Here is a 16133-nt window from a genome sequence, read left to right on the forward strand (position 1 = left end):
CCTGAACCATAAAGTAACGGTAACTACTGTCTCACTTCTGGGATTCAATGAGTTAGTCATTCAGAGTGGTGGTGTTCAGGGCACTGATGAACTGCCAGTAAAGTGCTTGGTTTCCTACCAGAGAAAAGTTTGCTGGTGTCTATTAGAAAATATCACCACTTTCAGGTTCAGTCTCTTCTGTATAACACAGCATGGAGGAAACGTGCATCCTTTTTGGCCAGAGCTGAAAAAGCAAAACGATAAAACACAGCATGGCTGTAGTTGCTGCCAAGGGGAACATCTGCTCTACAGCTTGTCATTCAGCTTTTAAAGACGTCCTGCGAGCAGCCAAGAGCTGGCCTGGTTGGGTTCTTTCATCTGTTTTGTACCTGAATGGGAGATAACTCACTCTGAAGGGGAAAGCCATGGATTGGCAGGCTCCACCTCTGTGCGAGATGCACATTGGCAGCAACACACTGATCTGTCTGCTGCCTGCTGGAGAGAGAAAACCCTGTTTTCTCCTCGCCTGGCTTTTCTATGCCATATTTACTTGAAAGGAATAGGTCCTGTAGTGAATTGCCATGAAGAAAGTAGGCATATGCTCCCCATTTCCTAGCACCTGCCTTTGTGCAGGGACATGGTCTTGGTGTGCCTCTCGCTGTCAGTAAGCAACTTCGTCTGTGCTAGTCATGCAAGGACAGAAGACTGAAAGTTGTTTCAGGTTTTTTGTTTATTTGTTTTAAAAAAGTGGAAAAGTGTTTAGCAAGCACTAGTGATTGTTTTCAGTGAGTTTGTTTTTAAACCTGACCTTGTGCAGTGTGAATGGCCAGTATTACAGTGCTCCTGGGGAGAACAGAGCCAGGAGAGCCTGGAGTGAGGCTCATTCATCCTTAAACCCCTGCCTTTACCTATCTCCTTTCCTGAAGCTTAGGAGAAAGCTGTCCTGCCAGCCCCTCTGCCCAAGCCTCAGGGCCCTTCCCTCCTTGACACAGGACCTTGCTCGATGCTGTTAACGAGGACCAGGAGCCCTGTCTGCTAGATAAGCTGTGCAGCATAACTGTGCTGGAACACAAATGTGGGGGTGCCATGGTCCTAATATCCTCCAGCTGCTTCCTAAGCCTGTGTACCTGCTGTCCTCTCTGAATTGTTTCCTCGGTAAATGAAGACAAATGTTGCATTATTCAAGGGGCAGAACAGCATTTCCCAAACCTTTCTTGTGTAGCGGCTGTTGCCACTTCTCCCTGGCTTTAAGCCAGGGCTGGCTCGGCAAACTTTTGGGTCAGATTCCTGATTTCTCTCATCTGGTTGTTGCCTTTTCCCGTTGCCACTCACAGCGCTGCTAAGCTGTCAGCCAGAGCTGGGGGAAGCGCTCACGGACTGACCCATCAGCCTGGTGCGTGGCCCTGTGAAGGGCTCCAGTGCTGCCGAGATGCCAAACCACTGCCAAGATGGTTTGGAGGAGGCCACCGACTTGCTTTTTATGGCTCCTGCCATGTTTTGCTTGCTCTAATGCCTGAGTCTCAGACTAAAACCTGAGGAGGACCTTCAGATGTTCTGTCTTTTCAGCTCCCTGTGGGAGGGGTAACTCTCTGATGGCACTTCATGCCATATTTTGAGCTTATCAAGTGTCTTCACCCTCATCTCAAAGCAACAGCTTTTAAAAAGCAGATGAGCCTTGCTGGCGCTCCAAACATCCTCCCCAAAGGGCTCAGTGTGCCCCTCTGTTGGTGTGGGTCTGCCCAGGGCTATGGGCTGGTGTCCCAGCTGACATGTAGAGCAAGAAGCAGTTTTTATTCTTCCTGTTCCCAGGACCAGTTTTAGAGAGGCTGACCCTCATTTGGAGACTATTTTGGGTGCCATCTTCACGTGAAGATTCTCAGGAGTACCCTTGAGATACCGTTTATCTAGAAGATTTGCTGTGCCTGGTAATTTTAGGGATGCATATTTCTTCCCTGGTCTCACTAAGATCCAGGTTAGCCATCTGGAAATCTCATCCTGTGATTACTCCAGAATCTGGAAGACCTTTTGTAACTACTAATCCCAGAAACAGATTTTACCTTCATCCTGTCTGTCAACACAAACTTTAACTTATTTTTATGGGCTTCAGCACATGTTTGAAGCATCACTGCCTTAGGATATGGTCTATGTTTTCCAGATTATTTCAGTGGTCCTTATATCTACATATAGCACTTTCTGAAGAAGGGCTATTTAATGGGTATTTAGTAGGATCTTCTGCGTCCTTCAAAACTCGACACATCTCCATTTGCACATCTAGAACAGGAATCAACATGACTTAGCATGCCATGAGCATGAAATCCTCGGAAATTATGCTTTGTGATGCAATCTATTTTGCTTCAACAGAATTGAGTAATGTTTTCATTAATAAGATGTGATAAAGATTTTATTCAAAAGTACTGATCCAATTGAAGCAAAGGGGGGTAAAGCAAAAAGAATATTCTAAGCTAACTGGTGCCATACTAGACTCTTAATTTTTTGCCTTTTTTTTTTGTCTTGTCTACTAGTTGTTGTTTATACACCAAAATAACTTGTGTGTGAAGTTTGCTGTATTTGTCTTAACTGCTTTATGGAGGCAGCAGGATGTGGCAGGTAGGAATTGATCCTGTGTGCAGCGAAAGCTGTTTGATAGAGGGCCATCTGCATTGGGGTAGGTTGGGGGGGGGGGGGTGGTGTCTGTGTTGCGATCTTGCTTTGAACCGTGGCCCTGTGTTCCTGGAAGAACATAAGGCCCCAGGCGGAGGTTCAGAGAAACTCACTGGATGAGGTTCACAGGACATCTTCCCCATGCCTGGCGCATGCCTGCCTGGTGGAGAGGGCAGGAAGATGTCTTTGCGCGTACGCAGACCACAGCGATGGGCTCCCTTCAAGTCCACAATACTTCCAGGTTTGTTGGTGTGTGCCTCTTTGTAGGAGTGGGCCCTGGACTACATGGGCTCCTTGAGCCCATCCTTGTGCATTTGAAGAGCATTTTGTAAAGTCATCCTCTGCAAGTTGGGAGTGAAACAGGGAGGGCTGCCTCCTTTTTCTCTCTTGTTAAGGAAGAATTCTCAAGAAATGGAGAAACATTTCTTGAGAACAACAGAAAAGCTTGACCTAATTGCTGCTTTAAATATATGCTTATGGCCCCTGAAAGGCCCAGCAGGATATAAAGCCACCAGTTCCAGTTCTCATTTTTGCCAGAACTTCAAAGCGTTTCCTTTTATGCAGTAATCTTAAAACTAGTCCAAGAAAACACTCACGCGATTACTTAAATATTCCAGTTATGCCACCAATATGGAAACTTAAATGATTATATTTTCCACAGGCAAAGCTTCCATCATTAGTTAAACGCAATGGTCTTTTGCTTGCTTGTAGGAAGATACAACCTCCTTTCCATGGCCTGAGAAATGGTTGCTGCTCATAAGCTGAGCCAAGAGTGATGACTGATGGACTAAGAAAATGGGACCATAACACAGTCACCAAAGTCCTATTTAGGGTTTAAATGTTTTTTAATCATAGTCATAAACTTCTCTGGAAGAGAAGCTTCGTATGGACTAGCCAGTACTTATTAAATAAACACTTTGCTATTTTAGTATTTGAGATTACAGTTACCGTCTTTATCAGTTGTGCATCATGTCCAAACTTGAAGTAGAGATAAAAGCTCATGTAGCTCCATTGATTAAAAGCAAAAGTAGTTGGGCTCCTATCCCCCAAGTGTTAGTCTGTTCTTGAAAATGTTGTAAGCTGTAGTTCACCTACCTCTGCGTGGTCACATGTGATCTGGCAAGGCATTTATTTTGTTCGCGAGGCCATTGCGTAGGCTTAATTTGTGCATACTCAATGGGCCACAGCTGGTCTGCTCCAGAGATTATAACTATATGATATAAATATATTATAAAATTGAGAGGGACACGGCGGAGGGGTTGGTTGGCTCGTTTGTGTGATTTTCTGGTAAGTGCAGTTATGTGGACAGGGTCTGAGATTTTTTTTTTCCTGCTGGAATGACCTCGCGGTAGCACCTGACCTTGCAGTCAAGCTGAGGTAGGTTCGTCCCTTGGCTGCTGGGCCCGGGAAAGCCACAGCCGATGCTCTGGGTCTTGGTCAGGAGGAATTCCTGGAACGCCAAACAGCAGCCACCAAGGTCAGCAGAGACCCGTTGTACTTGAACTGGTTTCAAGGACTACAGGAAGCGTGGTCAAAAATGAAGAGATCATTCAAGGATCGTTTAGATGTAGAGAATTCCTCCTGGTTAAGCAAATATCCTGCTGAGTTTCTCCTGAAAAGGAATTCAATATGTAAGGCTGTATCTTTTCCAGATTACAAGGGATGGGATGCAACAGAGAGAAACTTCTATTTCTACAAACTTAGAAAGCATATGGGCCGCAAACTCTTTTCCCAGTTGGAAAGTTTGCTGTTAAGAAAAGGAAATAGATTTTTATAAGCAATACTTAATTCAAGCGTTTGGCTAATTCTCCTGCTGCAAAAGTTTTATGTCAAAGTCTGATTCATTGATGTGGAACTAGAATGAAAGGGATTAGGAGAGGAAGTAGACTCTGAAGCTAGGAAAACTCTCTGGTTTCTTGTCCACTAACTATTTTTTTCCTACCCATCAAATGTATATTTGACCTATGTTTCTAATTTAAGTGTTGTAGAGAAACATATTCCTACACACCTTCCTTTGCTCTTTTTCTGCCCATTGTCATCAGTTCTGCCGTGGGTGTGTTCGATTTTGCTCTTTCAGGAAGGGATCCTGATCTTTCCATATTTGGGGAAGTTTCTGGACATGACGTTGTTGTACAGATGCTGTGAATTTATACATTTATTCCATTAGGTTAGAGAATGGAAAATGGATGATTTATTATTCTTATTACTCAATAAAAGTATTTGTTAAAGTAGCGCCCTGTTCACAATGGGATGTTGTGCAGTAATGCAGGCGCTGGGGGAAGCCGTAGCCAGTACCTTCTTTTTGTTGCTACATGTATGTCTATTTGCATAGGGGTGTGTGTGTTTTGTTCAGGATTCCCACAGGGATCACTTTGGGGATCCATCTGAAAGCTTTTCTTCTGGCAGTAAGGTCAGTCTCCCTCTGTCTGTCCTTGCAATCTCCCCATTGTGTGTGTGACCCCCAACTCCTGGCAGCTCCTGCTATCCACCGCCCTGCTCTCTTCTGGCCTCCAAACCCTCCCCTTTTCCCCTTGTCGGTACTCTCATTGCTAGGTCTTACAGACCTGGCAGTTGTCAATCTAAAGTCACTTACAATATCCCATAATATCATGAATGGTGGTTGTGAGTGCTTTTCCTAGCTGTGTTCATAAAGCAGCTACAAAAAGAGACTATCGGAGGAGACAGGTCCGTATCCTGCCCCGGCTCTGTTACTGTGGAGCTATGATGGATTTACTGCTTTCACAAATGCAGCAAACAGCATTGCCAAACCCAGTGGTTTATCTAGGGCCACCCATGTGCTAAGAAAAAATAGCTCATCCTCAGAGAAAAGAATGAGGTAGGGTTTTTTTCGCTGAGTTTGCAGTAATTACTTTGGGAATAATTATGTTGCTCAAAAGAAAGAGAGCTGCTTTTTGTTTTGTGATGAAATGGAGGTATGAACAAGGGGAGGTTAAATGCAACCAGTCCTCAGGCTGGCTGCAGGGCCAGGCAGCGAGGGCGGGCAGGCAGGCAGCGACGGGGCTCCAGCCCTGCCTGTGCTCTGAAGAGGGGGGGAGCGCATTGGTGATGAGCCAAGTTCACCTTGGGGCCAGCAATTAGTCAGGTGGGAGTTTCCTAGTAGATTGAGGGTGTTCTGGGAGGTCACCAAATAGGGAGAAAACAGGGGCTTGGCAGTGCAGAGGACTGCACTGTTTTTCTCCCAGTTTTTACCAAGTAATTCATGCTTTGCTCTGTAAAGCATTGTGATATAGTTTGTATACATTATGTAAAATAAGTTGTATTCTATTATATTGAAGAAATATGGATATAAAATAAAGTCAAAGGATGGAGTAAAGTAGCTGTGTGGTAACTGGACCCCCAGTCCCTAGTTGCACTGGTTGTCCCATTCCCCAAGGCTGCAAAGCCTCTGGGGCAAAGACTGGTTGCAGGTCTGCCATCCCTGGAATGATTTAGTAGTTTTCCACATGAAGATACGATGCTAAATACAGTCTGTCCTGGATGAAAAGGGAAGCACAGATCAAATTCTGTCATGCATTGCTCACCAGTAGAGCCTGTCTCCAAGATCTCAGGTTTTCCTGCTGTTTGTGGCACTGTGCAGCTTTTGTGTCTCAGTAGTTTTAAGACACAATTTTTAACTGTGCTTCAGTTTTTTGAGGCTGGAAAAGCTTTATTATTGCTCCAGACACAACAGATATGTGGGTCCTTCAGGGGTAGTACATGTTGTAATGGGACAGCACATGGCAATTTGTAATCTAGGGAAAGCAAAATCCCAGCTCTCCAGGGTTTGTATGGAGGGGGAGGCTGGGAGGGCAGTGAGGATGGCTACGAGCACTTCAGATAGGCAACTTGCTATTGCAGAAGGTGGAATCTGCCAAAAAATGCCAAGGTGAATCTTTTATGGGAGCAAAGTTGTTCATCGTGAGTTGCCCGACACCAGGGCAAGACCCTGCTTCTGCATTTCATCCCCGAGACACAAATTGCAGGCCGAACCCCCATCACCCAGCATGCGTTGCAGGAGACCCGGCCTCCAAGGACAGTCAGGAGAAAGAGCCGTAAATCCCAGCAGCTCCCGAGCATGGCTGCTGGGTTGGAGGAGTCAGATGTTTGGCTCTGCGAGGGCTGCCAAGGACTTTGGCGCAGGGGAGCTGCCGGCACAAATCCTTCTGCTCTGTGGGAATTTCCCCCTGAGCGACTGCTGCGCTTTTTAACTGGAAGATTAATGGAATGGGGCCGTGGAAAGGGCCAGAGTGCTGGGTAGTTCATTAGTCTCCAAGCAAGCATGCAGCCGGTGAGTCACCAGCACTGTTTCCTGCGCGCTGACGCCGTGCTTGGAGCTCTCCCAGCGCCGGGCGATCCGGCCCAGCCCTGCGAAGGCTGGGAACTCGCAGGACCAGATCACCACATGCTGTGAATGCGGGCTGTTAATGCTATAAAAGAAAAACTCATCTAGATTAATTACACTGCACATGTTACTCATCTATAATCCTGTTCCTCAGCCTCTTTCCCTCCCAGCACAACTCCCCGTTGGTTTCTGTTCCTCTCTTAAGGTGTCCTTGCGTCCCTTTGGGTTTCTCCATTTCTTCTAAGGGGTGGGCAGAAGCTGCCTGCCGCTGGTAGCAGTGTGCCTCCTCTGCCCGTTCTGCTGGGGCAGACCCGTATCTGTGTACATGGAGGCGTGTACATGGAGGCATGTACAGTGAGGTGCCGCAGCACAGCAGGGCGGGTGGCTGGAAGTGTTCCTGGTGTCTGACACCAGAAGCGATGGTCCTGCGAGGGGATGTATGCAGGATGTGTCTGCTTCTATGGTTTTACAAAAATTCGCTGCTACATCCTACAGAAACGGGTTGAAAATTAAATTCAACCATGCAGAAAAACAGCCTGTAGCTGCTACTGCTTCTTACTCAGAAACGGAGTGTTGTGTCAAACCAGTCATCTTCCTCATATAAAAGTGGTGCAAACTCGTGTGCTGTCACGGGCCTGGTCGATCCTGGCCGCAGCACTTTGGGGTGAGCCAGCCCTTCACTGTGCTGGAAGGGCTGGGAGGGAGAGCAGAAGAGCTGGAGCAAAATGCCAGAATTTCCTCATTTCTAAGACACACGTCACACCTGCAGTGCTGCCCCATGGCCAGGGAAGAGAAACCCCAACCACAGGTCCAGAGCTGGAAGGCTGGGGGCATCCCAGGTGGCCCCTCCAGCTCAGCCCCCACCGCAGGGGGTCCCAGCACATGGTTTGTTTAGCAGCGGGTGTGGGGTTTGAGCTCGGAGAGACCCACAGCAGTCGTGACTGAGCATCATCACCTGCCTGTACAGCAGCAGAAAGCTGCTGTCTGTCCCGCTCTGCTTGTAGCAATGCTCACCTCTGGCAAATTTATTGTTACGATAGGCGCTAGGAAATTAAAAGGTGTCAGCTTGGCAGATAAGTGTGTAGGATAAGGTCTGGTTGCCGTCTGGAGCCTGTGGCAACGTTCCCCATCACTCGAGTGGGAGAAGCACCAAGACCCTGATCTCCTGAGATGATGAAGAGCAAAGACTTGCTAAATCCGGACAAAGTAAGCCGTACTTTTGTTTAGTTGTGAGTTGTTTCAGGCAAGAAGAGATTTTGAAAGGATCTTTGTACCTCACAGAGGATTGTTGCACTTTCATGTGATGCCAGCGGGATCAGTGGATGCTCTGGTGGGGTCCCGGGGTGAAGTGTCCAGAGGTCCCCAGCCCCCTCAGCAGCAGTGGTGGGTTATGGGCATCATCCATGTATTTTCCAAAATGTTCTGAACTATTTTCTGCTGCAGTCACTTCCAGCAGGTGTTTTTAAATGTGGTGACCATTCGTTCTTTTTCCATCCCTTGTTTTTCTCTCCTTTTCACCTGTTTGAACGTTGCTGCCACAGGGGAGCGGACCAGGAGGGTTGGACCACTGGGCTGGAATTTTTTTCCTTTTATTTTTCTGATATTTTTTTTAAACAACTGCATTTTTAAATGACATGTTTATAAATATGGACCTTATTTTCAAAACAAAGCGCACCACTAACTTTGCGAACAGCTGTTACAAAAGAGATCTGAGACTGGAGACCTTTCGCATCCATAACTCTGACCCTGTCCCTGCAAAAGCAGTGGTCAGCGCAGAGGACCTTGTTCTCGGGGTACGTCCAGGAGAGGCTCGTGACCGCTGCAGCACTATAAACAGCTGTGTTTTGAATCACTTGTTTTAGCCTGGTGTCCCCAAGCAAGCTGGGCCCTAGCTCAAGCAGTCACTTGACTTGAAATTGGTGAAAATGCTGAACCCCTGGGGAGGGAAGGACCCCCTCGGGAGAAGCCCCCAGGGACCCCATTAGCAGGGAAGGGGATCCATGGGAGAGGAGCTGGCAGTGCTGGTGGTAGTCGGGGTGGGGAGTGCCAATGTGGGGTGGCCACATGGTGCTGAGTATCTTGGCATAACTGGGTGCTGGAGATGTTCCCTGGTACCAGTTGCAGAGGAGGTCTTAACTCCTGGTCCCCACATGGGGCCAAGCTCTTCCACCAGCTCAGTCATTCCCAGCACCACTATTCCTCAAGGAAACATGGAATTTCTTCAATCATTTAAATACTGTATTTGGGGAATCTACATGTTGCCTTGGCAAAACAGACCCTGTCAGCACCCAAACCCGTTCACCCTGCGCCTGCTCCCCAGCAAGCGCCAGCCTTGCCCGCGTGTGCCAGGAGGTTGCGGATGCGCCTGGCATTTACCGGCAAAAATAACGCATGCGCAGGTATGTTTTCAGTGGCACTTTGTGCGTGCTTTAAATTATAGCAAGGGGTCAGCTATGCTTAAATGGACTCGGAGGTGAGACCGAAGAAATGAAGCTTAAAATTCAAAGCAGTCCAACCTGCCCTGCCGTGGCGTAACTCTCTGAGTAACTTGCTGGCATCAAGCCATCACCCTGACTCCTGGGAGAGATGCTTTAAAAGCTCCTCACATGGGCAGTTCAAATGATGTGCACATGGGTGAAAAGAAAATAGTGTTTAATTGAATTGCTGCACATGTATATATGTTTTTAGGATAAACAAAACAGATTGGGCAAATATTTATTTCTGCCCCTACTGCTACAAAGCAAACTTTCCCACAGCTTTTGACAGAGATAATCTGTTTTTTAGTCATGATGGTGAATTTGTAATGACAAGGTTTCATTTTGAATGTTTCAGGGCTTCCTGATTGGTTCTCATGCAATTATTTTGATTAACAATGAGGTTTTCAGACCAACTTGAAAGGGTCTTGGAGGCTTAGGAAGAACCTGGCTCTGTTACTCCTCTCTCGCTGGGATTATTTTCCACAGCTTTCTAGCACTTGAATCAAATTCTTTGGAAATCAAAGAAAACTGCATCCTAGAAATATTTCATATCTCTACCCCTTCTGAGAAGGGTTTCTTTAAGTTAAAAAAAAAAAAAATGCCTGTTCCCATATCAAAAACAAAACAAAACAAAACATAGGGCTGTAATAAGAATGAAAAACCAATGTATCTTTTTTTAATGAAAAGGTGTATTTTTAACAAGAAGATTAATGCTTTAGATGGTCATTTCTGTGAGAAGGCAACATCTGAAAACAGAGACTGAGAAGTATTCAGGGCATTTCTGATTAACAAGGAAAGGAGATCTCAAACTAGGAACCTCTGGATGTTTCCCTTTTATTTATAAACATAGGAGGTGGCTTAAGAAATTAGGAAAAAAATCCATTAGAGTTGTTTGCTCAGATTTCATTGTTCTATTTTTATCATTTATATTTTTTTAAGCTGATGTGGAAATCTCACAATAGCTTTAGAGCGTGCATGCCAGCAGATCCCCATCGGACCGCCTGTCTCTGTACCCCAGCCGATGGCATCTTTCTGTAGATGGGAACAGTCCTCTGGAGCTCCCATTTCCCCCCAGAAAATGCCATCAAGGGCAGGTAACCATAAGCAAAACTGTTGTATAATGTGCTTGGACCTAGTGTACCCTGGGCAGGGTCCAAATCAGCTGGGACTGCACCTCCTTGAACTGCCCCCCTGAATGCCCACAGCCCACCAGGCTCCTCCTCATGGGGAGGTGCAAAATAGAGACCTTGCTTCTGCTCACAAGAGATGCACGTAGAGGTAACCCAGTCTCTCTATTTTCAGCTGATGAATCACCAGCATTTAATGCAACTGCTTAATTAACATCAGCAAGGGCTAAGGCCTGGCTGGCCCGGGCGCTGAAGCTGCCTTCTGCCGGTGCCTGGTGGAGGGCAGGGTCCCGCAGGGTGGTGGGCACGGCTCCATGCTGCCCACCCCAGCACCCTCCCTGGCCACTGGCACCTCCATCCCTCACCTAACCGTAGGGGAAGATGGAAGGTTGATGTCAACCAGGAGAGCCTAAACGCTTGTGATGTAATGCTGTGAGACGGCTGCTGGGACAGGTCCTGCATTCACTATTCATGTCCTAGGTTAATTTGTCACCTTATAATAATTTAAATATAACAGCGGATTTAAGCATCATAGTGGCAGAACCCAGTAAGGGCTGAGAAGGGTGGTTTTGATACAAGCTGAGAAGCCTGTAAATGAAAAACACCCTGGTTTTAGCTTTCTGTGAAAGTGAAGCTTTCTGAGTTCAAGCAATTATACAACCAAACTACCCAAGTTTAGCAAACATATTAGCTAAAGGTAAGTATGTTTAGCAGAGTATTTTCTTTCACACTGCAGAAAGTGGAAACATAAGCTGTGCGTCTGATGTGATCTCCTTACAGATGGGTTTGAAATGCTGGCTCCATTCTGAAACGTCATTACTTTTACAGTGGACTTTTAAAAAGTATATTATTGCTGCTAATATTATGTGTACGTATTTTAAAAGTAATTTCCCTGGACTCCAATAAAACGTTCTAACAGAGTTTTGTTCTCTAAACGGTTTTAACCCATGTTTTGCCTTTTGGGGAGTACTTTTGGCCCCCAGGCAACGCAGAAGAAAAATTGCTGGCTAAGTAACACCAGATGCAGGAGAGACTGCTGGCCGCTAGAGAGCTCCCAGATGAGAAGGTCTTTCAGGCTGAATTACAAATATGTTTTGTAATGAAAGCAGAGACCCTCTTTTACTTTAGGATACAGGGACCAGCCATGAAACACAGAAAGGTTTCTTGCTTGCGCTGCAGCAAGAGGCATCATTATCCGTAATTACATTTTTCATACTTGAAATCAAAAGCCCCAAAGCTGCCCTCCCTCCAGAGTAAGGTTTGAAAAATTATCTTAAATGTTGGCCTTTAAGTCAAGTGACATAGTGGGGCTGATCTCAGAGATGAATGAAAAACTGCTGCAGCCCTTCGATAAGGGTGTCTGCACAGGGTTTACACGTCAGCCGTCGTCTCGTGCGCTGTCGACGGTGAAGCCCCGGGGATGCCGTGTGTCATCTGGAATTACAGCGCTGCAGTTGGAGCCTCCTGCTCTGGGGAAAAAGGGCAGGGGTGCGCCTCTCCCCTCCTTCTCCCTTGCTCAGGCTCCTTTTTCATCGAGGCTCCTATTATTGGGGACAAAAGTCACCATTTGTGTAACTCGGGGTGCCTGGGTGCTTGAGGGGGCTGGCCATGGCATGTGCCAATGGTCCTTTGGGAGTCACCCGGGCAGGAAGAGATGCTGATGGGTGCATCAACCCTGGAGGGGCTGGCTGAGGTTCATGTTATTTATGTGGGGCTAAAATGCGCTGGATTCATCCAAGGGTCTAAGCAAAGCCCGTGCCCTGGGGAGCTCGCAAGTGAAGCGCAGACATAGGGTGTGAGGTGGGACATGCTGGCGTTGGAGATATGAGTTGCAGGAGCCTCGTGTTTGTCATTTGCTCTGAGCACTTTGCTGCCAGTGATGAGGACCCGTACAGACTCCTGTGGATGCATGGGCTGATGCACTGGAAAGGATGCGGAGGTTAAGCAGGGGTGGGCAGCAGCTGGGCTCAGCACAGCAAGTGCCGGTGTGCCCGGGCCAGCATGCACTGTGCCCATGGGGCACCGCAACACCCTGGGGTGCGTCGGGTCTATGAGAAAACCTCCACCACAGCTTGGCCCTGCTGCCTTCCTGCCAGCCCTGTGAAATGCTCCCATCCTTGCCATGCGTGGCCTTCCTTGTGATGACCTGCAGCATGCCCACCCGGCACATCCTCCTGCAGAGGAGGCTGGTAAGTGTTCGCGCCTGTCCCTTTCCTCCGACTGCTACTGCAGCCAGGTGAGAGGGCAGCCCACGTGTGACAGCAACCGTGAGAGCAGGGTTTCATACCGAGCCATAATTTCATGCCTAACAAGTGGTGTTTGAAGAAGTCTTTGCCAGGACCAGACTTAGCTTAGTTTTCTGGGGGGCAGGAGCCTAAAAATTCTCATCTGCCAACTCTGAACAGTCTGCGTGGGGCACGTGTGGCAGCTAAAGGTAAGAGCGAGCCTGCAGCAGGGGACGGGGGACAGAAAGCAGCGCCTCGAAATGCAAAAAGTGTTTCTGTTGCTCAACAGTTGCACAGCAGAGAAGTGCAAGAGGAACATGGAGGTCAGGGCTGACATCATCACGTAACTGTTTTATGCGTCTTGCTGGAAATAGCAGTATTTTGAGTTCCTGGTGGCTGGCCCTACCCCATCCTATGTATTATGGTAGTACCACGTGCAGGGCCTGGTGCCAGTGCACAGGGAGCTGGAAACACAGTGGGCTGCAAGGGCCAAGCAGAGGTATCTTCTTCCTTCTGCTCTTGCATGAGCAAATGCCCTTTCATCTTGAGCTGGACCACCAAACCCCCTCCCTGTCCCCAGGAACCCCCCTCTGATCAAAGCAGGGAGGGAGGTGGGTGCCCAGGAATGGGCATGGCACATCTGGCTGGGGGTTCCTGGCAGCAGATCTGGTGCTGGGATGTTTTAGGGCCACCTCCCAGAGCACTCTTGTGGATCTCGGTTTCCGCTGCCAGAAGCGAATTCCACCCCCTGCAATTTCCCAGGGGCTTGGTGAGAAAGGGAAAAAAGTGCTGTCAAAGGTTTTCCCCTTCCCTTCCAAAGCACAAGCCCCTGGGGTCTCCGGCAGGGATTTGGCAGCCACAGGAATGCGTGGGAATACGGAAGGCTTCAGGATGGGGCTTGGGGGGTGTAAGTTGTTAAGAGGAAGATCTCACCATGGGCTTCTCAGCAGCAAACTCACCCCCAAGTCTCAGAGCAAATCCACCCGTGCCGACACCCCATGTCCTGGTTTCACTCAGGTGCGTGTCCTCCTCTTCGGCAGCCTGGCGCAAGGGTGTGCTCAGCCTCCCTGGCAACGGACGAGCACGGTGGCGCAGCTGGCCCTGCAGATATTTCTCCTTCCAGGGCGTGAAGGAGTTAACTTTTCAGATGGAAAACAAACTGAAGATCAAACCAGCAGCCTGGTGACCTCCTGCTGCTGGGACAGCAGCAACTCCCCAGCCCAAGCCCAGCAGTTTCATCCATCGGCTTGGCGGAGCCGGCGGGGAGCAGCAGCTGGTAGGTGCAAGGGGTGGCGTGGTTGGGCATCATGCGGGACCTGCCCTTGGCTCCAGCGGGACCCCCTGGGGCCGGGTCTGGAGAGCGATGGCAGGGTGTGATAGTCCGTGGGATGGAGGGAGCACCGGGAGGGTTGTCCCTGATCTGCTTTCAGAAAAGGGATTTCTCAAAGCGAGCTTGTCCTAAAAACGCCTGGGGAAGTGCGATTTCTTGCCTTTTGGGACACCCAGTCGGCGGATCCTGAGGCTTTGGGAACAACATGGTTTTGTAATTGAACTCCTTGCGTGCAGCAAGGGAGAATGTTGTGGGTTTATTTCTCCCTGATGAGGAAGGAATGATGGCCATATTCTTTAATCCTGTTTTCTCTTGATGGGCAGCTATTTACTAAAAAATGCAAAAAGCATGGGATGTCAGTTTACAGTTTCTAAACAATGAAAGATCTTCTCAGTATAAATGGAAATTGTTTTTTTTTTCCTTGAGCTGAAAACATAGTGGTCTGATTCTAAGTAATATCGGGCATAGCCTGTTGTGCTAAGTCTGTGTTGTCTCCCTGGCTCTTCGGTTTATTGAATAATAGCAAATACTCACTGGTTCAAAGAGACTGTGTCAGTAATTTGGATATTTGTTTTGCAGTAATAAAGTGGTGTAGTCTTACCTAAGGATTTGCATTTATCATATCATTTACTTTGTGAAATGTAATCATTTTACATTATAGTAAAAATTCCTCTTGTTCAGAAATCAAGGCTGAATCAAGAGTCATGGTCATTTCTAGCAAAGAAACAAGGATTACACTTAGTTCAAAGAAAAACAAGTAGAACCACATCCCTATAAAATTAAAACTGAAGTAGTACATCGTTCCCCTCACCCCAAGAATACCCTCAACCCTTATGGCATTACATGTTCTTCCTTAGAAAGAAACCAGAAAATATATTTCTGTAAAATCTGAGACTCTTTTTTTTTTTTTTTTTTAAATTGAAATGATCTTGGTATGGTGTCTGAAGAAGGTTACCATGTGGATGGCTGCTAAGAGGTAGTTTCTGACCAGGCGAATGGAATTGCAATCATCATGTTTCAGAGTCGGAAAAGCTCAAATTGCTCTTTACTGGCATCCCATTCGCTACAACCAGATTCCCACAAGGTACTTTCTGGCCAGAGATGAGGCTCTTGATTACAGAAATGCAGATCTCCTGGTAACTGCGCTTGATTTATTCTTCCATATCATAGAGAATAAGTCAGCGTTATTCTTTGGAAGTATGAACTCCTCCAAATGCTAACATGTGGGGAGAAAGAAAACAGAAATTTTTATCTTCTTAACAACAGCCCGCAGGAACGTGCTTTGCAGCGAGCGGAGCCTGCGAGTCCTCCTGCCTTGGTCCTGGCACCTTCCCCAGGGGCTGCTGGCACAACCGGGAACCCCTCTGCCAACTGGCCAAAAACCAAGCAGGGGCAGCAATGATCTGAGCTGGGGGAAAGGAGGCTGTGGGATACATTAGGAGAGGAGCTCTGAAAAGTCATTAGTAGAAATGCAGTGGGGAGCCCCGCTCCTGAGGGCATCCCAGAGACAACCTGTGGCTGCTCAGCGAGGCCGATGGGGGATTTGGGGGCACCTCCTGGGGCCTGGCAGCGTCTGATGTAGGTGATATGGGATGGGTCCCTGGTGTTTCATCTCTTAGGACAGCCGGGAAGGGATGCTGGACGCTATGGCTTTTGCCATGTGGCTCTTTGACTCAACGCCTTCCCACAATGGTGGGGTTTGCCCTGCAGACGTCCCTGTCTGCCCCTCGTTGTACATAACTGAAGTCGCAGGGAAAAATGCCTGTAGGCAGATGGTAATGCGTCCAAGGGGAGCAGAACCTGCCCAGGCTAGTGGGGTTTATTCAGCAGGGACCTGATGCTACTCCCATTCAAGTGGATAATAAAACTCCCATCAATGTTTTTCATTTATTTATGACTTTCTATGGACTCTCGATTACCACCACAACTGTGCCTGGAGTGTGCGAGTGCGCGGGGGCGCACAGTGCGGCAGTGCAGAGGAGTCTGCTGTAT

The sequence above is a fragment of the Aptenodytes patagonicus genome, chromosome 8, assembly GCF_965638725.1.
Source record: "Aptenodytes patagonicus chromosome 8, bAptPat1.pri.cur, whole genome shotgun sequence".
Taxonomy (NCBI): domain Eukaryota; kingdom Metazoa; phylum Chordata; class Aves; order Sphenisciformes; family Spheniscidae; genus Aptenodytes; species Aptenodytes patagonicus.